At 34.8% G+C, this 25,386-nt stretch overlaps 1 pseudogene; it reads left to right on the top strand.

Annotated features, from left to right (window-relative positions):
* LOC127172255 (complement C3-like) overlaps positions 1–23,945 on the top strand; it is a 44,224-nt pseudogene extending 20,279 nt beyond the window's left edge.
* Positions 23,946–25,386: the final 1,441 nt, after the last annotated feature.

The following is a 25,386-nucleotide window of genomic DNA, read 5'->3' as shown; positions in this document are numbered from 1 at the left end:
CATGTATTACTAATGCATATGAATCACATTAAGTTTATTGATTTGTTGGTAACGCTTTAGATTACAACCCGCAAAGAACTACGTAAGTAAACTGAATTTACGGTGTATGTTTCTGTAATTATAGTGTACCTATAAAGTACGTACATGTAGGTATAAGGGAACAATATGTTATATTTGGGTAATAAGGGGATAACAAACCAGATATTCAACCTGCAAAGAACTACATAAATATACTGAATTTACGGTGTACGTTTCTGTAATTATAGTGAACTTATTAGTACGTATGTGTAGGTATAAGAGAACAATAGGCTATGTTACGTTTTGGTAATTCGGGGGTAACAACCAGATATGCAACCTGCAAAGAACTGCGCAAGTAAACTGAAGTTACAGTGTATGTTTCGTATTTATATTGTACCTACGTGTATAAGTATAAGGGAGCAATATGTTACGTTTGGGTAATAACGGGGTAGCAAACAGATATACAAATAATTTATAATGGAATTAATTAAAAAACTTAACAGGTACCTGTTCTATTAAATCGTAAGTTTGGTGTATCTATACGTAAACTTTTTAAAATTACTGGGAAATTATACTCTTGTCCCATGTAGTTACAGGGTAATTGTGCCCTCTGCGGGCTGTAAATTAAAGTGGCGATTGTTCCCCCCTTGTTCAACGAAGTTACAGTGTAGGTTCAATACATAAACACACAATATGAAAATATATCTAAAAATGTTTTTTTATAGTCGCTAATCCCACTTCTACCTCTAAACCTAACGTTAACTGTGACTGAACAGTAATAAAAATATAAAAAACAGGAAAGTGCAATCACAATCATTTATTTATTGCAAACATGTCAACAGCCATACAAAAACGTAATCCAAATAACGATGCGTTTGCAGCCGCAGTCCTCTTTGGCGTAATACAGTAGGTTTGAGGTGCAGTAGATAAGAGCAGAATTTAAATTGTTAATCGCTGAAAATATTATCCAGATTATTGTCTTGATCCACTCCTCGAAGGCGCCCGCGCGTCATTCCAACACATCTCACCAGAAACACGGCATGTCGTAATCTGTGACGAATGCAGGCGAGAGCCAATGAACGTCCGATTTTACTGTCGCAAAATGCACTTTAGCACGGGTTTACGGCTGTTGCTGCTAGGGATGGAGATGAAGATCGCCGGACAAAGCCTTGAATTTGGTTCTGATCGTCGCAAATCGTATGGATTCTGAAGATCTGGGTTACAGCACACAAATAAAATTGTTTAATTTGTAATTATGATGCGTGTTCGGTGTATTTTATGGTTCTATTGTTAGTCACAGCATGTTAGAGAAAACGCCTTTGTGTTCCGCCACGGCAAACGAAGTTAATATTACATGAATGATTAAACGATTGCAGAAATATTATTTATTTTAAGGGTTTAACGTGTAGTCATGATAACATTATGTAGACCTATTCTTGGAAACGAGCTGGCAACAAAAATCACACAGAGCAGAATGAAATGTTATAATTTCATATTAAGTAAACGTTAAATGTTTAGATGATGTAAATATGTCAGTATTGTACATTTACTGTCTGTAAAAAATGTAAATAAATGTACAGTTTGTGGAACCACATTTTACGTCGCGTTGTTATATGTATCGTACCCTGTAACTTCGTTGAACAGGAGGGGAACAATCGCCACTTTAATTTACAACCCGCAGAGGGCACAATTACCCTGTAATTACATGGAACTAGAGTATAATTTCCCAGTAATTTTAAAAAGCTTACGTATAGATACACCAAACTTACGATTTAATAGAACAGGTACCTGTTAAGTTTTTTAAATTAATCCATTGTAAATTATTTGCATATCTGTGATAAATGTAACCTTTTGTTCCCTTATACTTACAGGTAGGTACAATATAAATACGAAACATTCACCGTAACTTTAGTTTATTTGTATATTGTTGTTACTCTCTATTACCAAAACGTAACATATTGTTCTCTTATACCTACACATACGTACTAATAGGTACACTATAATTACAGAAACGTACACCGTAAATTCAGTATACTTATGTAGTTCTTTGCAGGTTGAATATCTGGTTTGTTATCCCCTTATTACCCAAATATAACATATTGTTCCCTTATACCTACATGTACGTACTTTATAGGTACACTATAATTGCAGAAACATACACCGTAAATTCAGTTTAATTACGTAGTTCTTTGCGGGTTGTAATCTAAAGCGTTACCGATTTGTTTATATTAAAACTATGTAATCTAAATGGATGGAAACTTTGTATGTAATTGAATTACATAAAGTTTAAGTTTAGGCTGCAACATTTTTTTAAGTGCATGAAGGGAACAAGCAGTGTATCCAAAACAAAATGAGCAGAGGACAAATGTGGAGCAACGATGAGATAAAGTGCCTTTTATGAGTTCTGATTTCTCAGTTCCTATGTTGTTCCTGTTTTCATGGTTGTCATACAGTATGTTCATTTGTTCCCTCATGTTCCTTGCCTGTGTCTAGTTTAGTTTCTCATTATGCTGTGTATTTATACTCCTGAGTTTATTCTGTTCATAGTCAGGTCAGTTATTGTCTTTGTTTAAATGCAAGTGGTTACACTTTATTTTGTTTCTCCTGTGCCTTTGTGTTACGGCCACACTGTTACTGAAACCACACAAGAAAGCACTATGCTATTCAGTATGTACTGTGTTGAGTGGGATTCTTAAACTGCATAACATTACAGACAGCTAGATGTCCAGTACATTTTCAGACAGCAGGCCTTCTCCGAAAATGTTTGTGAGTCCTGAAAATTCACAGTTGTAAGTTTGATTATAGAATGTGGTTGTCACTACCATAAATAACCATGTCTGTCTTTAATGTCTGTCCATTTAATGTCTGTCTGTTTTAGTCTTGGGATCTGGAAAGTGGTCACATGGTTCTCACACAGTCCTCAGAAGAAGTTTACTACAAACTTTGAGGTCAAAGAATATGGTAAGACGTATGACTACAAACCATGTGTTGTGTTAAAGCAGGGGTGCCCAACCCTGTTTTTGGAGATCAACCTTCCTGCGGAGTTTAGTTCCAACCCTAATCAAACACACTTGTCTGTAATTATCAAGTGCTCCTTCAGATCCTAATTAGCTGGTTCAGGTGTGTTTGGTCAGGGTTGGAACTGAACTCTGCAGGAAAGTCGATCTCCAGGACCAGGGTTGAGCACCCCTGTGTTGAAGAATCAAAGAATTTATGTACTTAATTGTGTGTCTGGTTTGGTTTTAGTGCTTCCAACATTTGAAGTAATATTAAAACCAAGTAAGTCATTCTTGTGTGTGGATGATGAGAGTCTGGCAGTCGACATTGAAGCCAAGTAAGAGAAAATATATTGTGTCATTGTGTTTAAAATTAATCTAGTGTGTCATCAACACACTGATTTACAATATATATTTTATATGTAAAATATATATTTTGATGACAGTTTTATTCTAGTTAGATATATCAGTGAATATGACTGAATCGACCTGACATCATTAGGTTACACCAACTAAAATTTGTCAGATCAGGTACAAAAAAAAAAAAAAAAAAATAGAGGGTCTCAGTTGAGAAAATAAAAGACAGAGAGAGTTATAAGATTAGAATGGAGAATGTAATCTTTTTTTTTTTTTTTTTTTTTTTTTCATTAGGTTCTTCATTACCATGTGCAAAACATTCATGTAAATGTATTCAAGGATACATCAAGAAAGCAGCATAAGCATCAGATTTCAAAAAAACCACAGAAGTTGTAGCCATCATTTTTTCCTCTCTTGCGTTGCCTCTTGTGGAGGAAAAAAGGTTTTTGAAGAAGAAGAAAAAAGGTGGAAAATGCTTAACGTGCAATTCTGTCATATTTTGGGGTATATTCTGCTTGTCTGTAAATGGTATGCTTTATTAATAAGGTGTGTACTAAACTTGGTCCTCCAAACTGTTTTAAAGGTCTCATGGACTGAGAAACCAAAATTCCCTTGATATTTTGACATGTAAGAGGTCATTGTACTATAAAAAACATCTTGTAAGTTTCAGAACTTAAAACTTTGTTGTTAGTCTTAAAAACAGCTTTTATTGATGCCAATCTGCCAAAACGACAGGTTGTGGAATCACTCTATAATGTAGTAGTGTGGATAAACACTGCCTCTACAGAAGATGATCAACACCTGCTTCTACATCACTGCCTATTTAACCCTGACCACCAGTTTATGCACATTGTTCATGACCCCTTTAAACCCATTTGTATTAGAATGTCCCACATGTGCCTTACCACAGATCATTAGACCACTATCTTGTCTTGTCAGACCAATATAAAATCATTGGTATAATTTCGCCTTAATTTCAAAAGTCATCATTTCAGTTTCTCGTAATTATGACTTAAGTATGTCAGAATTTTGGCTTTTTAATGTGCCAGAAATGGGGTTAAAAAAAAATGAAGAGAGAGAGAGAAAGAGCCAAGAGGGAGAGGGAGAACAAAAAAAAAAAAAACTGAAATTGGATGTGTTTTTATAGATACACTTTTGGACAGAAGGTGGTTGGAAATGCATTTGTAGTGTTTGGGGTGATGGACAGAGAAAGGAATAGACATATTCCTAAATATTTGCAAAAAGTTCAGGTGAGAGACATTAAACATCTTACAGGTTGGGATCAATGTCTTTTCTTCTCACCTAGAGGACAGTTTAAATAAGAAGTTAAATTACTTTTCATTGCATGTTGTAGACTGATGTGCTGTCCTGTCTTTGTCATATGTGAATAGATTGAGAAAGGAGCAGGTACTGCAAATCTGATGATCACTAAGACCTTTCCAAACATTACCCAGCTGGTTGGACAATCAATCTATGTTTTAGTCAGAGTTTTAACAGAAAGTGGTAAGACTCAACAGATACTGAACATCTGTATGCACGTTTACATGTGTGCGTGTGATTGTATGTGACCAGCTAATCGTTTGTGTTTCAGGCAGTGAAATGGTGGAAGCAGAAAGAAGAGGCATTCAGATTGTGACATCACCATACATCATCCACTTCAAAAAAACACCACAATTCTTCAAACCTGGAATGCAGTTTAATGTTGTGGTATAAAACGTATTATTGATTTGAAAGATAAATTACTGTTTTTTGTTTGTTTTTTGCCCATGTTGCCCAACACTATGATTCACTAATGAGTTTATACGCCACAAATTAAAAATTAAAAAGCAAGCACAATTGCAAATCAAATAGCTATTTCTGTGCATCTTTCAGTGAAAGATACAGCAGTATATTTAATTTTATGCTTTTTTTTATCCCTTGTTTCAATTTTCATCTTTTTATTCAGATTCTGGGATTTTTATTTATTTATTTATTTATTTTTAATATCAAAAGGAAAATTTTATCCAAATGCAGATACAAATCATTTTGAGACTGGTACAGATTGACACAGATACAGATATTGGTTTTACTGCACATCCCTAATATAAACAAGGATCACATGCTGTTTTTATTATTAAAAGGTCTATGTAACATATCCTGACCAAACACCTGCTGAAAATGTGGATGTGGAGGTCAAACCAGGAGCATCTATTTATCCAACATCAACCAATGGCATTGTGAAGTTTACCATCAACACTAAGGAAGGATCTTCCGCACTGGAGATCACTGTAAGACCTGCCATCTCAACCGCACTGATGTTCAGTCAGTTTCACTGATGATTTAGTATAGAATTTATCAGTTAACGGATGTTGAACAAGCAATGGATATTGTACACAGCACATCAGAAAACAATGTATTTATTTTCCAGGCAAAGACCAAAGACCCACAAATAAAAGATGAACAGCAGGCAGTGAAGAAGATGACGGCTCAGGCCTACAAGCCCAAAAATGGCTCCAACAACTATATGGACATTGACATTGATGCTGCTGAGTTTAAGATTGGTGATCAAATAAAAGTTGATCTGAACACTGGAAAAAGTCCAGGATTCAGAGATCAAGATTAGACCTACTTGGTAAAGATTACACATTACAAAGCTACACCAGAAATGTATCAATTTATTACATCAGAATTGGATTACCTTCACACTCATGTCTGAAACCAATCAATGTCATAAATCATAAACTTGTTTGTTTCATTTTCAGATCTTGAGTAAAGGTCAGATCATTAAAGTAGACAGGTATAAGTGGCAAGGAATATCTAAAGCAAGTCTGTATCTACCTGTAACCAAAGACATGGTCCCGTCCTTCCGCTTTGTGGCTTATTACCATGTGGGCTCGTCTGAGGTGGTGTCTGATTCAGTCTGGGTCGATGTGAAGGACACATGCATGGGAAAGGTGGGTCAAAAAACAGGTTATGTGCCAAGCAACTAGGTCTGTTTTTCTGACACAGCATCTCTTGTTTTAATAACAGCTCCAGCTTAAGGTGAAGAACAAGGACAAGAAGGATTTCTATGACACAGATAAAGTCAGCCTGCAGATAACTGGAGATCCTGGAGCTAAAGTTGGACTGGTGGTGGTTGACAAGGCAGTGAACGTCCTTAACAAGAACAGACTCACTCAGACAAAGGTGAAGGATCTTCTTTAGATGTTATGGCACAATCAACTTGTGACTGGTTATGACATAAAACATACATAACTGATGTCTTTTTTGCTTCTTTAGATCTGGGACGACATAGAGAAACATGACATTGGCTGTACGGCAGGAGGTGGAAGGGACAGTATGGGGGTTTTCACTGATGCAGGTCTGATGTTTGAGTCCAACACTGCAGGAGGAACCAACAACAGAACAAGTACTTTTTTTTTTTTTTTTTTTTTTTTTTTTTTTTTACATTCCCTTCAATTAAAATATTAAAAAAAGATATTAGCATACTCTAGGTTTATTTGCTGAACAAATTGACATTCAACTTCTTTCATACATGTATATAGTACTGTGCAAAGTATATATATATATATATATATATATATATTGCACAGTACTATATAACTTTTTGAAGATATTCTAATTATATGACCAGCACCTGTATATATATGTGTGTGTGTGTATATATATATATATATATATATATATATATATCTCAAAAGTCACTAGGCCACTAGTATTTTCATTAGCTAAAAAATGGTTTAAAGTCAGTCTTTTGCTGTAGTGTGTCAGTAGGCAATATCAGTTTACATTTCTAAACATTCATTTTGCCATTAATTGTAATAATCCAGTGAGATTTTTTTGTATGGAGCACAGGCTGTTGTCAGACTCCTTGTGCAAACAGAGATCTGATCTCTCCATCATTCAATCCAGCCTTTCTTAAGAAACAGAAAAGACTGAGACAGACTAAATCCAGAAGAACTGTGGCAACATCTCCAAGACGCTTTAAGAGACCTATACCTTCAAAGCTACAGTACTGTTCAAATTTTTGGGCAGTTAGGCACATAAAATGAGGATGCTGTCAAAAACAATGTCATAAATAGATTTTCTTTATCAATGAACTTCTATTAACTAAAATAAATCAGCATTTGATGTGACCTTTCTTTGCATTTAAAGTAGCTTTTGCCCTAGATGCACTTGTGCAGAGTTTTTCAGGTAGCTTTGCAGGTAGGTTATCTGAAACATCTTGGAGATGTTGAAACAGTTCTTCTGGATTTGGTTTTTCTGTTTCTTCATGTCATTCCAGAGACAGACTGGATGACGGTAAGATCAGATGTCTGTGTGGAGCACTGGCTGTTGTCAGACTGACTGTGCAAACAAAAATCTCACTAGATTATTACAATTAATGGCAAACAGAATGTTTGGAAATGTAAACTGATGTTTCCTACTGACACACTACAGCAAAAAATAGAAATAACTTACTTTAAACCATTTTTTAGCTGGTGAAAATACTAGTGGCCTAAGACTTTTGCACAGTACTGTGTATATATATATATATATATATATATATATATATATATATATATATGCATATATGCATATGCATATGTGTGTGTATATATGTGTTTCTGCCGTGTCTGCCAGCTCAGAAAAGCTAGAAAGACAAACAAACAAAACCATTTTTAAGTAATTTATGGATTATCATTGTCTTTGGGTGGTTATCAGTTAAAATTTGAAGTTCCAAAATGTATTTATCTATTTATTATATTAGTGCAAGAATATCTAAATCCAGTGTCGCCACATTGTAACAGAGCGCGTTGCAGCATATCAGTTCTGTGCTTCTTAACATTGCTCTCATCTTAAGAATTAAAAGTCTTTTTTTGTTCAGTTCTTTTCTGTTATAAGAAAAAAAAAAAAAAATAATAATATATATATATATATATATATATATATATATATATACATATATATATATATATATATATATATACCTGTTATAGTGTATTATGCTAACACTTTTTCCAACTTATTTCAATGCTGTGATAAAACTGTATACCGTGATAAAAGCTTCAGCAATTATCGCAGCATGAAAATTTGAAGAAAGATGGTGGGCTCCAAGGTTATTTTCGTAAACGAAAACTAAAACTAAGACGAAAATGATTCATCAAAAAACATTTTCGTAAACTGAAATAAAATAAAAACGTCAAAATAAATGAAAAACTGAAACGAAACTAAACTAGTAACAGTTATTGAAAAATGACCTAAAATAAAATAATTATTAGCAAAAATAAATATTTGTTTTCATAATTATTCTCAGCCTGTGGGTGAAAAATATATTAGCTGTGTGACGGCCGGTTTAGGGAAATACCTGTAAATGGGGCATCATGCACGTGAGGTTATCTGACCGAGAGACAGAAAGCAGAGTCCTCCACGGGTACCGTTTTGTTAAACCAGCAGGCACAATAGCCTGATTAACAGAACACCCGACCCGTTATCTGACAGCAGCACTAATTCTGTACCCGACTTGTTTGACATAAAGACCGTGACCTGAACTGCACCCGCATTAAAACTAGGCTACTGCGTCAGTTAACATCATTTATTTTCAGTCAAGTGCTTTTAAATATAATGTAAGCACAACTTAGATTTATGGAGTAAAAAGGCATGACTGCTTCATTTTTGCTTTTATTTGTATACTTTTACCATCCTATCAATCTCAGCATGCTTTAATTTTGTCACTAGACATTTGCATCACTAAGAAATCTTTCTTTGGCCTGCACTCTGGAAGTGATCTGTTAATTCTGCTAAGCTTTAATTACTAAAACCAAAACTGAAACTAAACCATATAAAAACGAAATAGAAATGTGTTCAAAAAATAAAAACGAAACTAAAACTAACAAAATTATTAATGAAACTAATAAAAACGAAACATAGTTTTATTGCAAATTTGAAAAGGAAATTAAAATAAAACTAATTTAAAAATCCAAAACTATAATAACCTTGGTGGGCTCAGACCCATTTTTGATCTTAGGCATCTGAACTGCTGGCTTATGAAACGACCATTCAAGATGCAAAATTTGAAACAAACAAGTATGTGCTGAGGACTGGTTTCTTACAGTGGATCTGTTTACTTTCACATCCAGATAGCCCCCCATCACAGACTGTTCTTGAGATTCGCATTCGAGGGAGTGGCCTATCAATACACAGTCTTGCCATTCTGTCCCTGGTCACACAAACTTTTATTAAGTGCATAGACACGGCTCTTTCCATTTTTGAAACAGATTGGAATCTGTGTTCTCAGCTACTGGTTGTACCCAAGTCAGGTACTTCATGTCCCCTTAGGGCTTTCCAGAGGATGCTCGGCCTCATGTCGGACTCAACATGCAGACCTCCCAGTATTGGTTCAAAGCCCATGTCCTGTCCCAGACACCAAATGTTTTCATTTAGGGTAACCCACCACTGCATCAGAGCTTTGGCCCCTTGAAAGACCTCTCACCTGTTTCAATCATGCGTCCTATTGGGACTGACCTCCAGAAGAAAGGTGGTCACAACAAATGCCTCCAACTTGGTTTTGGGCAGTTCTGTATGAGCTCCTGGTCAAACCTGGAGCAGTGCCTACACATCAACTGCCTCGAGATGATGCCAGTTTCACTAGCACTAAACAGCTTTCTACCAGCCTTAAGGGCACACCACGTGGTCCGTTTAGGAAACATGACAGTGGTAGCCTTTATCAATCACCAAGGTGGTCTCATGTCATGTTCCCTTTACAGGTTGGCTTAAAGCCTCCTTTTATGAATAAAAGGAAAAATCCTCTCGCTGAGAGGAGTTTATGTGCTGGGCAGACTGATATGTTGTCCAGCCAAATGCTCCAGGAGAATGAAGACTACATCTCCAAATGGTTCAAATGATTTGGTCTGTCTTCAGGAGGGCAGAGGTGTAACCTCTGGTTCAAGCAGGTTTCACTGCTCAATTTGCTCAGCGCTCACCTGTACGCCTCCCCACCCCCCACCTCCCTGTTGGCCTGCTTCCTTAGGTCATCAGAATTGTCAGAGAAGTCAGATGCTCAGTCCTCCTGGTGGCCCCACTCTGGAAAAATCCAACGCAGTTCCCAGAGTTCATTCAGCTACTATTGCATAGAATGTGATAATCATCATGAGCTGACAACATGTTTTTTTTTTTTTTTTTGAGATTTTGCATAATCAACCCTTCACTCAAAAAAATATTTCAGCCCTAAACTTAATTCAGTTACATACATCAGTTCCATGTATTTAGATTACATAGTTTTAATTTAAACAAATCAATTAAACTTAATGTAATTCAAATACATCCGTCTTACGTAAATGAATCAGGTAAAGTTGATGTAACATTTCCCAGTGTTAAACAAACCCTGCTCAGTGTTCATGTGTTTCCACACTACAGAGTGTTCAAGTAGCATTGACACAGTGTTGGAGTTAAGGAGATCATTATGTCATGATTGACCAATAATGATGAACACCTGCTGTTTACAAGCAGAATCACAGAAGGAAAGAGAAACACAAGAATCAGCCACAGCCAAAGATAAAATGAACTTAAATAAATGAAGACATCAAATCTCTGATTAAACAACTCCACAAACAACATTACAGATTGACTTGATTTCTGTCATATATCTACAAATATTATTTCAGAACATCTAAATAGAGGTTTAGATGTTTTATATATATATATATATATATATATTTTTTTTTTTTTTTTTTTTTTAATGTTTCAATTGACCTCACCATCATGGCGATCAGGGTTTACTTTAGTTGGACTCTTGACTTTTGTTTTTGTTTTTTTATTTGGCTTCTGTAATTATGTGTATGAAGCACATCTATTACAGCAAAATAGCAAAGCCAAAAAGAAGTCTGATTAGGTGTTTTTGGTTAATTTTTATTTGTGGGGAGATCACTAACATCCAGTGGCTAGATGCACTGATCTCATGCAGTGGTTAGTCTATTATTTTTATAATGTTTACAACAAGTGTATGAACTATTATGGATGTTTATCTTATACACTAAACCTTGAAATCTACGGTGTCCCTTTGACACACACAGACATCAAGAATCAGCATTTGAATCTCAACAATGGTGACATTCAACAGCTGCATGCTGGGTAGCAGCAGATTATAAAACTCACCCATGACTCCCAGCATGCAGCTGTTGAATGTCACCATTGTTGAGATTCATATGCTGATTCTTGATGTCTGTGTGTGTCTAAATAACACTGGAGATCTTGAAGTAGTAATAGTAACAGTTCATACAACTACTGTAAATATCATGAAACTAAGAGGTAAACCATAGAAGGATATCAGCAAATCAGGCCACTGGATGATGATTACAACATCAATAATCATTAACCAAGAACATTTAATAAGGCCCTCCCCTTGTTTTTTTTTTTTTTGGCACTATAACAAATGTGCTCTGTAAACACAATTACAGCAACCAAAGAACAAAAAAATTATACTAAAAAAGTCAAGGGTCAAGAGTCCAACCAAAGCAAACCTTGATCGCCATGATGGTGAGGTCAAATGAAACGTTTTTAATAAAACATCTAAACCTCTGTTTAGATGTTCTCAAATAATATTTGTGGATATATGACAGAAATCAAGTCAATCTGTAATGTTGTTTGTGGAGTTGTTTAATCAGAGATTTGATGTCTTCATTTATTTAAGTTCATTTTATCTTTGGCTGTGGCTGATTCTTGTGTTTCTCTTTCCTTCTGTGATTCTGCTTGTAAACAGCAGGTGTTCATCATTATTGGTCAATCATGACATAATGATCTCCTTAACTCCAACACTGTGTCAATGCTACTTGAACACTCTGTAGTGTGGAAACACATGAACACTGAGCAGGGTTTGTTTAACACTGGGAAATGTTACATCAGCTTTACCTGTTTCATTTACGTAAGACGGATGTATTTGAATTACATTAAGTTTAATTGATTTGTTTAAATTAAAACTATGTAATCTAAATGCATGGAACTGATGTATGTAACTGAATTAAGTTTAGGGCTGAAATATTTTTTTGTGTTTGACACTATAACAAACATACAAAGTTTTGCTCTAATAGTCATATTGAATGAATTTTTAAATCTATGTGATGCAATAAAACTCCAGTTTTACTTTGACACACACAGACATCAAGAACAAGCATATGAATCTCAACTAGAGATCGACCGATATATCGATTTACCGATATTTTCCCGATATTTAAGCATTTTACCATAATCGGTTATCGGTTTTGTAATATCGGGTTCACAGATAAACGCCGCCATCTTGTGGGTGTTTTGAGAATTGCGTGCATGCAGCGCGCCTGAGGGGAGACCCGACAACAACTGCATGCAAAGGTAAAGCATAGCCTACTTTCTTGCTTTGCTGTAATTAGTCAGCTTTATTTAATATAACAGCCATTAATGCTCATTTTAGATGTGATACATAAATGCCTCATATGTAACTAGTTTATGCAGCTTGGCTCTAAGAAATAGAGACGAACTTACAGTCATGTAAAATAATTCCTGTCAATAAACATAACTTTGCCTGAAATAAATAATATACAGCCATGAATGAGCACATGTTGGAAATGAAAGCACTGAATTTAATTCTCTCTCTTTTGTCTACATGCTCATCATTAGCCTCATGAAGTCGGAGTCACATACACTCAAAAAAATATTTCAGCCCTAAACTTAATTCAGTTACATACATCAGTTCCATGCATTTAGATTACATAGTTTTAATTTAAACAAATCAATTAAACTTAATGTAATTCAAATACATCCGTCTTACATAAATGAAACAGGTAAAGCTGATGTAACATTTCCCAGTGTTAAACAAACCCTGCTCAGTGTTCATGTGTTTCCACACTACAGAGTGTTCAAGTAGCATTGACACAGTGTTGGAGTTAAGGAGATCATTATGTCATGATTGACCAATAATGATCAACACCTGCTGTTTACAAGCAGAATCACAGAAGGAAAGAGAAACACAAGAATCAGACACAGTCAAAGATAAAATGAACTTAAATAAATGAAGACATCAAATCTCTGATTAAACAACTCCACAAACAACATTACAAATTGACTTGATTTCTGTCATATATCTACAAATATTATTTGAGAACATCTAAACAGAGGTTTAGATGTTTTATATATATATATTTAATGTTTCAATTGACCTCACCATCATGGCGATCAGGGTTTACTTTAGTTGGTCTCTTGACTTTTGCTTTTTTTGTTTTTTTTTTATTTGGCTTCTGTAATTATGTGTATGAAGCACATCTATTACAACAAAATAGCAAAGCCAAAAAAAAGCATGATTAGGTGTTTTTGGTTAATTTTTATTTGTGGGGAGATCACTAACATCCAGTGGCTTGATGCACTGATCTCATGCAGTGGTTAGTCTATTATTTTTATGATGTTTACAACAAGTGTATGAACTATTATGGATGTTTATCTTATACACTAAACCTTTAAATCTACGGTGTCCTTTTGACACACACAGACATCAAGAATCAGCATTTGAATCTCAACAATGGTGACATTCAACAGCTGCATGCTGGGTAGCAGCAGATTATAAAACTCACCCATGACTCCCAGCATGCAGCTGTTGAATGTCACCATTGTTGAGATTCATATGCTGATTCTTGATGTCTGTGTGTGTCTAAATAACACTGGAGATCTTGAAGTAGTAATAGTAACAGTTCATACAACTACTGTAAATATCATGAAACTAAGAGGTAAACCATAGAACGATATCAGCAAATCAGGTCACTGGATGATGATTATAACATCAATAATCATTAACCAAGAACATTTAATAAGGCCCTCCTCTTGTTTTTTTTTTTGTTTTTGTTTGGCACTATAACAAATGTGCTCTGTTAACACAATTACAGCAACCAAAGAACAAAAAAAATTATACTAAAAAAGTCAAGGGTCAAGAGTCCAACCAAAGCAAACCTTGATCGCCATGATGGTGAGGTCAAATGAAACGTTTTTAATAAAACATCTAAACCTCTGTTTAGATGTTCTCAAATAATATTTGTGGATATATGACAGAAATCAAGTCAATCTGTAATGTTGTTTGTGGAGTTGTTTAATCAGAGATTTGATGTCTTCATTTATTTTTCATTTTATCTTTGGCTGTGACTGATTCTTGTGTTTCTCTTTCCTTCTGTGATTCTGCTTGTAAACAGCAGGTGTTGATCATTATTGGTCAATCATGACATAATGATCTCCTTAACTCCAACACTGTGTCAATGCTACTTGAACACTCTGTAGTGTGGAAACACATGAACACTGAGCAGGGTTTGTTTAACACTGGGAAATGTTACATCAGCTTTACCTGTTTCATTTACGTAAGACGGATGTATTTGAATTACATTAAGTTTAATTGATTTGTTAAATTAAAACTATGTAATCTAAATGCATGGAACTGATGTATGTAACTGAATTAAGTTTAGGGCTGAAATATTTTTTTGAGTGTAGTCTTAAACCATCATAAGAAATAGCTCGAACTCACAGTCACGTAATAATCCTTGCCTTAAATAAAATCTATAGGTATATGCCTAAAAGAGTTAAAGTATGAAGCAATGTTAGTTTCAATGTTAAACTTGGATAAATGCGCTATTAGGCACATACCCAATGCTTTGTGCGGAGAGTGGAAGCTAAAGCTGCTTACAGGACACGGAGGCGCCAGCGCGATCACTAATCACGTTTCTTTCAGTGGAAACAATTTAATTATTCCGTCATTTTTGCTCATAAAGGTAGAGTAATACATCATTCGGAACTGTAAAGGGTCTACTTTTATTTGTGTGCACTCACAATATCAACAAAACGTTGCCTTTATAAAACAATCATTAGCGCTTTCTGTTGTCTCAATAGGAGCGCTTCACAAAAATAAACCGACACTCAGCGAATAAAAACCTCACAGACATGATAAATATACATATAAAAAGCTCAAAATTATTACTTAACGAAATAAATCAAATCGAAAACAAAAACTCTCATTATGTAATCTGTAATGATGCTTTTCTCTCTAAAGGCGCGTTCAAAGAGAAGATGGCGAGTCCAGATGGGCAAGTTCATCCTGAAATCACTGGCTCAGAAAACACTAGTTTATTAATAAATAATTAAAAAATCTCCTTACTATCTTGCCCTTGACGCATTCACTATAATTACTTTTGCCGGTGCTTTGCAGCAAGCTTTAGCCTATTGCGTGCACTTGAACGCAGATCTCTTCCTGTTTGTTGAAGGCGCGCTCGCTGCTGCTGCTGATGGCGACACTAAATGCCTTCCTAGCCAGTCTCAAAAAAGCGAAAGTGTCGTTTCGTGTTGTTTCCACCAGGGGGGAATTTTTCATCACCATAAATTGCGGATGTCAAAAATATAAAAATAAGGAGAAGCCTAAAACAGACCCGAAGCCCGGCCCGCGTCTGAGCTATGACTTGAAAATTGTCCCGAAGCCCAGCCTTATAGTCGACATAAAAAATTCGGGCTGAAATGCAGGGCTCTACGTTCACTCACCGGCTTGATGCGCTGACCACTGCAAGATTCACTTGTTTAAAATACTCTCAATTATATCAACATTTACTATAGAACCATTATTTTTCTAATACGCCTCTAAATATATGCAATATGGAAATTATTTATTATCTTTGCCAGCGATCACAGTTTGAGTATACTTCTATGTAAATGCATAGATAAACCGCAACAGGCATTTCAGAATAGAATTTCAGAATCTCCATTTGAAAAATTCTACATTCTACATTTATTCTGCTTATTAGTGTTGCAGTTGATGCATTTTATAAATAAAATGGTTTTATTGTTGTAAAAGATAAAATTTAACATGAAAGACTGCTAATTTTCAACACTTTTTAAGATGACTTTAAGGAGGAAAAACCAAAGTGAAGTATGGACTTAATTCACTCAGTCACTGATTTACTTTATAATAGTAAATAAATATCGGTTCTGCATATCGAACCGATAATTATGCAAATAATCGGTATCGGTAATAAAAAATCAATATCGGTCGATCACTAATCTCAACAATGGTGACAATCAACAAAATGCTTCATGCTGCAATGCATGCTTAATAGTAGCTTAATAGTCTTAAATGTCCATAAACTAAAAAGAGACCACTTCATGATGATCGTTCATCATTAGTCACAGACAAAAAGTGTAAATTCATCTGCAACTTTAAAATGCACAAATGATGGCTGCTTCTGTCTGCTACATCAACAATGCAGAAATGTTTGCTATGAAACAACATTGCAGTTGTTTAGGAGCAGTAAACCATCAGGTGCGTTTAATTAGGGTTGAATCTAAACTCTGCAGGGCTGCGGCCCTCAAAAAAAAGAAACAAAAAGATGGCGGTAAGTATGTAAATGGCCATTGATCAAAAAAAGAATAAAGAAGCAGAATAGCACGCTTTTTCTCAGCTTCTGTTTCCATGGTGACTCGTTGATTTATGGCTCTGTTGAGAATGTCTTCTGTGTTAACCATGAACATACTCTGAGTTGAATGAACCTAATCCCAGTCGCATTTTGGAAACCAGCATACCTCAAGTAAGCAAGGTTTGAGTTATAGGGCCCTATGAAATCCGTTTTATTTTTTCCCAAATTCCGTTTTATTTTCTTCTGAATTCGTTTTTTTCCTGTTTTAATTTCTCAGCTCCTTTTTAATAGTAAATCAAATGTTATTAATCAAAGAGCAGGTCTAATTAATTAAAATCATGAAATGTATACAATTTTTACATCAATTTAATAAAGGTTTAACAAAAGTCACATGTTTAGGGCCCTATGAAATGTTTTATTTTTTCTCACCATGTTTTATTGTTATCAAATTCTAATTAGCTGAATGCATACTTAATTTATTCAAATTTATTCTTAAAATAGCCTTATGAAAGTGTTTTTTTTTAACCCTCAGAAATACTGTTGTTGTCAGACTCCTTGGACTGTTTGTGTTGGATTTGCCCTGTGTCACACCCCCATTGGACTGTTTTGTTGGTTTCTCCCTCTTGTGTCCATATATGGTCTTTCCTGTTCCGTTTCTTGTTAACCCTCTGGGGTCTGAGGGTGTTTTGGGGCCCTGGAGAAGTTTTGACATGCCCTCACATTTGTGCTTTTTTCAGTATGTTAAAAACATATTAATGGCTAAAGTTTTTACATTGTAATCAACACAAACTGGGCTACAATAATATGTAAGAAACATTAATGTTTATGCGTGGTTAGTGAAAAACTGAAATCTTTAAGTCACTGAAATAAGACCATGAAACACATTCAGAACATTAGTTCACAAGACTTTTGAGAACTGGATGTGGTAGGCTAGAGTTTTTTCTACAAAAAGATGTGAAAATCATCTCATTCACACGTTTACAGAAAACAATATATTGATTTAAATTTTCTAAAACATGTTTTGTGACTGAAAGGGAATATGCGAGGGAGTGAAAACGACCATGAATATTTAGTGATTCACACCTGAGAGACAAAAGGCCCTCCTCTAATGGCCCATCAGTGAGACTGTGACTGTCAGGTAGAAACAATGAGAGATTCAAAGAATGGAGTTTTAGATTATTTGTATTTTATTTACAACACAGTATCATCAAAACATACATAATGAAGGTCAAAAGCACATTACTGACTACACTGATCTAACCATAGAGACGTGAAGAGACTTTGTGTCATTCCTGAAAACTGTTTTCTGGATTCTGTTTAACAAGTGAAACAAGTAAATTATACCTGATATTTAAGTGATTGCTGCTTCTTTCCATGGATTTAAGAAACAAAACTCATCAGTAGTCCAGGAAATTGTTTTACAATAAAAAAAAAAAAAAAAAAAATCAGTGTAGTTAAACATCTGATGTTGGTACAGCACTCTTCATGTAGCATTCATCTGTGGTGCAGGAATCAGATCACTAGAGAAAACAAAAAAAAAAAAAAAAAAAAAACATCTGTAAGCATATTAATATCAGGAGCATCTGTAATATATACATATAGTATGTTTTTGTAGTCATAGACTCGCACATGCTTTATACTATCTTTAAAAAATAGCATTTTATATCTGAGAAATTAATTATTATTGTTTAGCACCTTAAACATCTATTCATTAACATAGTATTAATAATAAACTAATAGTATCCTATTGTTATACGATAAATAAATAATTAAATAAATAAATATGATTTTATAGTCATAAACACAAGCATGCTTTGTATGTCTTATACAATACAAAGCCATTTTATGTCTGAGAAACTAATGTATTATTATTAACCCTCTGGGGTCTGAGGTGATTTTGGGGCCCTTTAGATGTTTAGACATGCCCTGACATTTGTGCTTATTTCAACTATTTATAACATACTACTGGCCAACATATAATTTTTTTGTATTCAGCACAAACAGTGCTACAATAATATGTGAACAAGATGGATGTACATGTTTGCATTTTTTAGAAAAAAAAATATTATGCATGGTTAGTAAGTTTTAGGAAAATAAATGTAGCTGAAATAAGGCCATAAAACTCATACTGAATAGTCCTGAGGAAGGCTTTTGAGTAATCACTCTTAAAGGCTAGAATATTTACTTCAAAATGATGTGAAAATGACCATGCTTACTCTTTCACAGAAAACAATATATTGATGTAAATTTTCTAAGACATGTTTTGTGATAGAAAGCCGTATGCGAGGGAGGGATAACGGCCATGAATATTTAGTGATTCACACCTGAGAGACAAAAGGCCCTCCTCTAATGGCCCATCACTGTGGCTGTCACTATGAGGCAGGTAACAAAGAATGAGAGGAAAGTAAGATAATGGGGGGTTTTGGTCGTTTGTATTTTATTTACAACACAATATAATCAAAACATACATAATGATGGTCAAAAATTATTATTGTACTCACTGATCTAACCACGTGAACAGACCTTGTGTCATTCCTGTTCAGCAAGTCAAACCAGTAAACCATACCTGATATTTAAGTGTTTGCTGCTTCTTTCCATGGATTCAAGATAATAATAATAATAAAAAAAAAACAGTCACAGAGCTTATGTTACTGAAAATCAGTGAAGAATAACATGTGATGTTGATACAGCGCTCTCAGAAGTTTGAAGAGACTCCAGTAAAAATCAGCAATATTCATCTGTGGTGCAGGTATCAGATCACTAAAAAAGAAAAAGAAAAAACACCTCTGAGCATGTTAATATCAGAAGAATCTGTATATAACGATCTTGTAGTCACAGATTCACGCCAACTTTGTATTATGTAAAAAGGACATTTTATATCTGAGAAACAAATGCTGGTTTGGCACCTTATAAAACTCTATTTGGGAACAAATTATTAATAATAAACATGATCTAGACATACTTCGACTCGTAGCATTCATCATGTTACAGTGTACACTCATATTACTTTTATATCGTAATTTGTTTTATATTATATAGAACATGAAAACTTCATCGCGTCGTAAGAAATTTAGATACAATGAGCTACTTTCATTTTCAAAATGTTTCACTCGATTTCAAACATTTTAGCCAGGAATCATAGTTTAAGAAAACCCAGGCTAGTAAATGTGTTCAAACTTATGTCAAAATAAAACGTTAACTAATGCAAAAAAGAAACATCACTTACTCGTCAGACTGATCTCTTCCTCTGGATCAGCCGCGTGTTGTGTTGTTCTTAATCTGAGGTGAATTCTGTGTTTTTCCTGTCAGCGCGTTTTCTTTTTTTCTGAAGGTAAATTCTGCTGTTTCTCTCAGCGCGTCTTCTTCCAGAAACGAACAGTACACTCAAAAAAATATTTCAGCCCTAAACTTAATTCAGTTACATACATCAGTTCCATGTACACTCAAAAAAATATTTCAGCCCTAAACTTAATTCAATTACATACATCAGTTCCATGTATTTAGATTACATAGTTTTAATTTAAACAAATCAATTAAACTTAATGTAATTCAAATACATCCGTCTTACGTAAATGAAACAGGTAAAGTTGATGTAACATTTCCCAGTGTTAAACAAACCCTGCTCAGTGTTCATGTGTTTCCACACTACAGAGTGTTCAAGCAGCATTGACACAGTGTTGGAGTTAAGGAGATCATTATGTCATGATTGACCAATAATGATCAACACCTGCTGTTTACAAGCAGAATCACAGAAGGAAAGAGAAACACAAGAATCAGACACAGCCAAAAATAAAATGAACTTAAATAAATGAGGACATTAAATCTCTGATTAAACAACTCCACAAACATTACAGTTTGGCTTGATTTCTGTCATATATCTACAAATATTATTTCAGAACATCTAAATAGAGGTTTAGATTTAGATTTTTTTTTTTTCTTTGCTTCTGTAATTATGTGTATGAAGCACATCTATTACAGCAAAATAACAAAGCCAAAAGAAAGTCTGATTATGTGTTTTTGGTTAATTTTTATTTGTGGGGAGATCACTAACATCCAGTGGCCTGATGCACTAATCTCATACAGTGGTTAGTCTATTATTTTCATAATGTTTACAACAAGTGTATGAACTATTATGGATGTTTATCTGATACACTAAACCTTGAAATCTACGGTGCCCCTTTGACACACACAGACATCAAGAATCAGCATTTGAATCTCAACAATGGTGACATTCAACAGTTGCATGCTGGGTAACAGCAGATTATAAAACTCACCCATAACTCCCAGCATGCAGCTGTTGAATGTCACCATTGTTGAGATTCATATGCTTATTCTTGATGTCTGTGTGTGTCTAAGTAATACTGGAGATCTTAAAGTAGTAATAATAACAATTCATTCAACTACTTTAAATATCAAGAAACTAAGAGGTAAACCATAGAAGGTATCAGGAAATCAGACCACTGGATGATGATTACAACATCAATAATAATTAACCAAGAACATTTAATAAGTCCTCCGCTTGTTTTTGTTTTTGGTACTATAATAAATGTGCTCTGTAAACACAATTACAACAACCAAAAAACAAAAAAATTATACTAAGAAAGTCAAGGGTCAAGAACCCAACTAAAGTAAACCCTGTTCGCCATGATGGTGAGGTCAAATGAAACTTTTTTTTTTTTTAATAAAACATCTAAACCTCTGTTTAGATGTTCTCAAATAATATTTGTAGATATATGACAGAAATCAAGTCAAACTGTAATGTTGTTTGTGGAGTTGTTTAATCAGAGATTTAATGTCCTCATTTATTTAAGTTCATTTTATTTTTGGCTGTGACTGATTCTTGTGTTTCTCTTTCCTTCTGTGATTCTGCTTGTAAACAGCAGGTGTTGATCATTATTGGTCAATCATGACATAATGATCTCCTTAACTCCAACACTGTGTCAATGCTGCTTGAACACTCTGTAGTGTGGAAACACATGAACACTGAGCAGGGTTTGTTTAACACTGGGAAATGTTACATCAACTTTACCTGTTTCATTTACGTAAGACGGATGTATTTGAATTACATTAAGTTTAATTGATTTGTTTAAATTAAAACTATGTAATCTAAATGCATGGAACTGATGTATGTAATTGAATTAAGTTTAGGGCTGAAATATTTTTTTGAGTGTAGAAAAATAAAAGTGAATTCCTTACAGATTCCATTGATGTATTGTTCTTATCTGTACAATCAAAAATGACGGAGAAATTGAAGTTCATTTTGGCGTTATCAGAAAAAGGGCCACAAACCGCGCCGGCGCGTTTTTCGACCCCAGAGGGTTAAGTAATTATTGGTTAATCACTCACACCTGTCCTTGTATTGTTAGCACTCCTTTATATGTTGGATTCTGTTCATTGTTCAGTGTTGAATGTTAAAGTTATGATGTTATGAAGATGATAAAGTTAATCTCAGATGTTAAAGTTATGTTGGCGTGTGTGTTTCTCTTTTGTGTCTGCCTGGAGTTACCGTTTGTGGATTATTATTACAGACTTTTCATTATATTCCATCATTCCTTGACTTACTCTACACAGCCGTGACAGTTGTGTATTTAAAATGTTCTGGTTATCAAATGAAGACATAAAACACTGAAGGCATTAACTCTGAAGCAGAGTTAAAGTTAATGAGATAATTAGTGATTAATTAAGTGATGATTGATCATTATTGAAGACAGCTGATGTTAAAGGGGTCATCGGATGCTAAGTTTACTTTTTCATGTTGTTTGAACATTAATGTGTGTTGTCAGTGTATGTACAAATCTACCCTATAATGATAAAAATCCATGCAGTGTTTTTTTAATTAATCCGTAAAAATAATATCCCCTTTTTCAAATCGAGCCGTTCTCAGATGCCTGTCGGTGTGCCGTCACACCCACAGAGGCCGCTCCCACAATAGTTGATTGACATGAGCTCTTACCTTGGACCAGCTGTCACAGTCCAGTAACTTTCCATGTTTTGATGCCAGAGCAGGGATGTAAGTTAGACAAGAACATCTCCGACTGAGCGTTTGAGGTGTTGCTGGATGTAATAATGAACATAGTGGTCGTCATTTACTCACGACATCTGAGCCGCTGAAGATGCAGTAGATCCGCTTGTTAACATCAGGTGTCTTCAATAATGGTTAATCGTCACTTAATTATCACTAATTATCTGATTAACTTGAATTCTGCTTCAGTGTTAATTTGACACTCTTCAGTGTTACTTTTAACACTCCTGAATGTGGAGCCATATAAACTCTCTGAAGAGTTAATTTAACACTGGGCTTTTTACTGTGTAGGCATGATTAAGTTAACAGTTAAGCAACTTAAGTTTACCATTTTAGACCTCCTGAGATAGACTGACCCTGTAGTTTGTTTTTTGTTAATCTGTTCACACCTCTTAGTTTGCCCTGTTGTTCCTATTTTCTTTGGTCAGATCTTAAATGATTTGGCATGATTTTCCTTTTGAGTTGTTAGGGTCCCTGTGTCTTAGTTCGTTAGTTCGTTTTTGGCATTTATTTGATTAAGTTTACTAATTAGATCTTGCTTGTAATTCTTGGTCACTAATTCATTAAAATGAATTGTCCTCTAGTGCATGAGTGTCCTGTCCCTGCAAAAAGACAACGAAGAGATGAGAGCAGCCTGCAGTTCACAAATACACTGGGTGAGAAGCTGGGCTTTACTCAGATATTTACTCTTACCATTCAAATCAACCATGTTATCCTATTCCAGTGGTGTTCAACCCTGGTTCTGGAGATCGACTTTCCTGCAGTGTTCAGCTCCAACCCTGACCAAACACACCTGAACCAGCTAATTAGGATCTGAAAGAGCACTTGATAATTACAGACAAGTGTGTTTGATTAGGGTCAGAAACTAAACTCTGCAGGAAAGTTGATCTCCAGGAACGGAGGTTGGGCACCCCTGTCCTATTCCCTTTGTTGTTCTACACTAACATTGTCTTCTCAGCTGGTCAATACTCCGGTGAACTGGAGCAGTGCTGCACTGATGGGATGAGGGATAATAGACTTGGCTACTCCTGTGAACGAAGAGCCTTGTACATCATCGACGGGCCAGAGTGTGTCAAGGCCTTCCTGCACTGCTGCAATGAGATGATAAACTACAAAAAAATGACAAAAGAAGAGAGAATTGTACCACGTAGTATGTATATTCAAAAGTTTCTTTGACTGAAAATAGAATTAAATTAACACTGAAGCAAAGTTAAAGTTAATTAGATAAGTAAATGATTTAAATTAAGTGGTTAAATGGTGATTGTGCACCTGCTGTTAACAAGCAGTGTCACAGAAGAAACGAGAAACACAAGAACTACAACTGACTTCAGCCGCAGATGAAATCAACTGAAATAAAGACATTAAATCTCTTAAAATCTGATTAAACAACTCCACAAACAGCATCACCAGCTTCACTCATTATTAACCAGACTGAGTTTATTTCTGTCACACATCTACAGAAGCTCTTATTGAGAATTACAGATCATCAAATTGTGTTTTAGTGATTAAAATGATGCCACCATCATGGAGATCAGCATTTGCTTTAGTTGAGCTCTTGAAACCACAACAACAAAAAAAAAAAAAAAAAGTAGTTTGCTCTAAAAGTTATTAATTATTTTAGATCTAGGTAGTGCATAAAAAACCTTCTACTATTTAGAGACACACAAACATCAAGTACAAGCCCTGGTGCAAAACTAGCATATGCTGGTATGTATGTTTTGATGCTGGTTTAAGCTGGTCCTTAGTTGGTTTATGCTGGTCATGTTCCTGGTCAAGGACCAGCATAAACCAGCTAAGGACCATCTTAAACCAGCACCAAAACATACCTAACCAGCATCAAAACATGCCTACCAGCATATGCTGTTTTTTTCACCAGGGATGAATCTCAACAATAGTGACAATCAACAAAATGCTTCATGTTGCAATGCATGCTGGGTAACAACATAGTAAAACCATCATGCACTGCACTAAAACATCAACTTCTAAACCTCTGTTAATTCTCAATTAGTGTTTCAGTAGACATAAAAAAAAGTCAGTCTGGTTAGTAATGAGTAAAGCTGGTGATGCTGTTTATGGAGTTGTTTAATCAGATTTTGAGAAATTGAATGTCTTTATTTCATTTGATGTAATCAGTGGCTGAAATCAGTTGTAGTTCTTGTGTTTCTGTTTTCTTCAGTGATTCTGCTTGTTAACAGCAGGTGTTATCACTAATGCACAATCATAATTTAATCAATCACTTTATTATCTCATTAACTTTAACTCTGCTTCAGTGTTAATTTAACTCTATTTAGAGAGGGGCCAAATGTTCTCTGAATAGAGCTGATTTTACTCTGGGGATTTTACTGTGTATTTGCATAGTTTTTTTTTACTAGTTTATTTTTATTGTATAAAAATAGAATAAGAATTAATTAATATATAAGATTTAACAACATTTGCTTGAAGTTGTCTTAAACCCAAATGCCCAAGTATTGTACCAGAAACTCAAAGTTATTGTTCTTGGAAGAAAATTATCGTATGTACAGTCAAATGTACAGAATACAGACATTTATGGAGACCAACAACCTTTTGACACGATCTGCAAATTACCACAATAGATAAATAACTAGGTGTATGTAAGTGGGAAGGTCCAATC

Source organism: Labeo rohita, chromosome 1 (genome assembly GCF_022985175.1).
Source record: "Labeo rohita strain BAU-BD-2019 chromosome 1, IGBB_LRoh.1.0, whole genome shotgun sequence".
In the NCBI taxonomy this organism is placed as follows: domain Eukaryota; kingdom Metazoa; phylum Chordata; class Actinopteri; order Cypriniformes; family Cyprinidae; genus Labeo; species Labeo rohita.
Note: the sequence above shows the minus strand (reverse complement) of the source record. Positions and strands in the feature narration are given on the sequence as shown.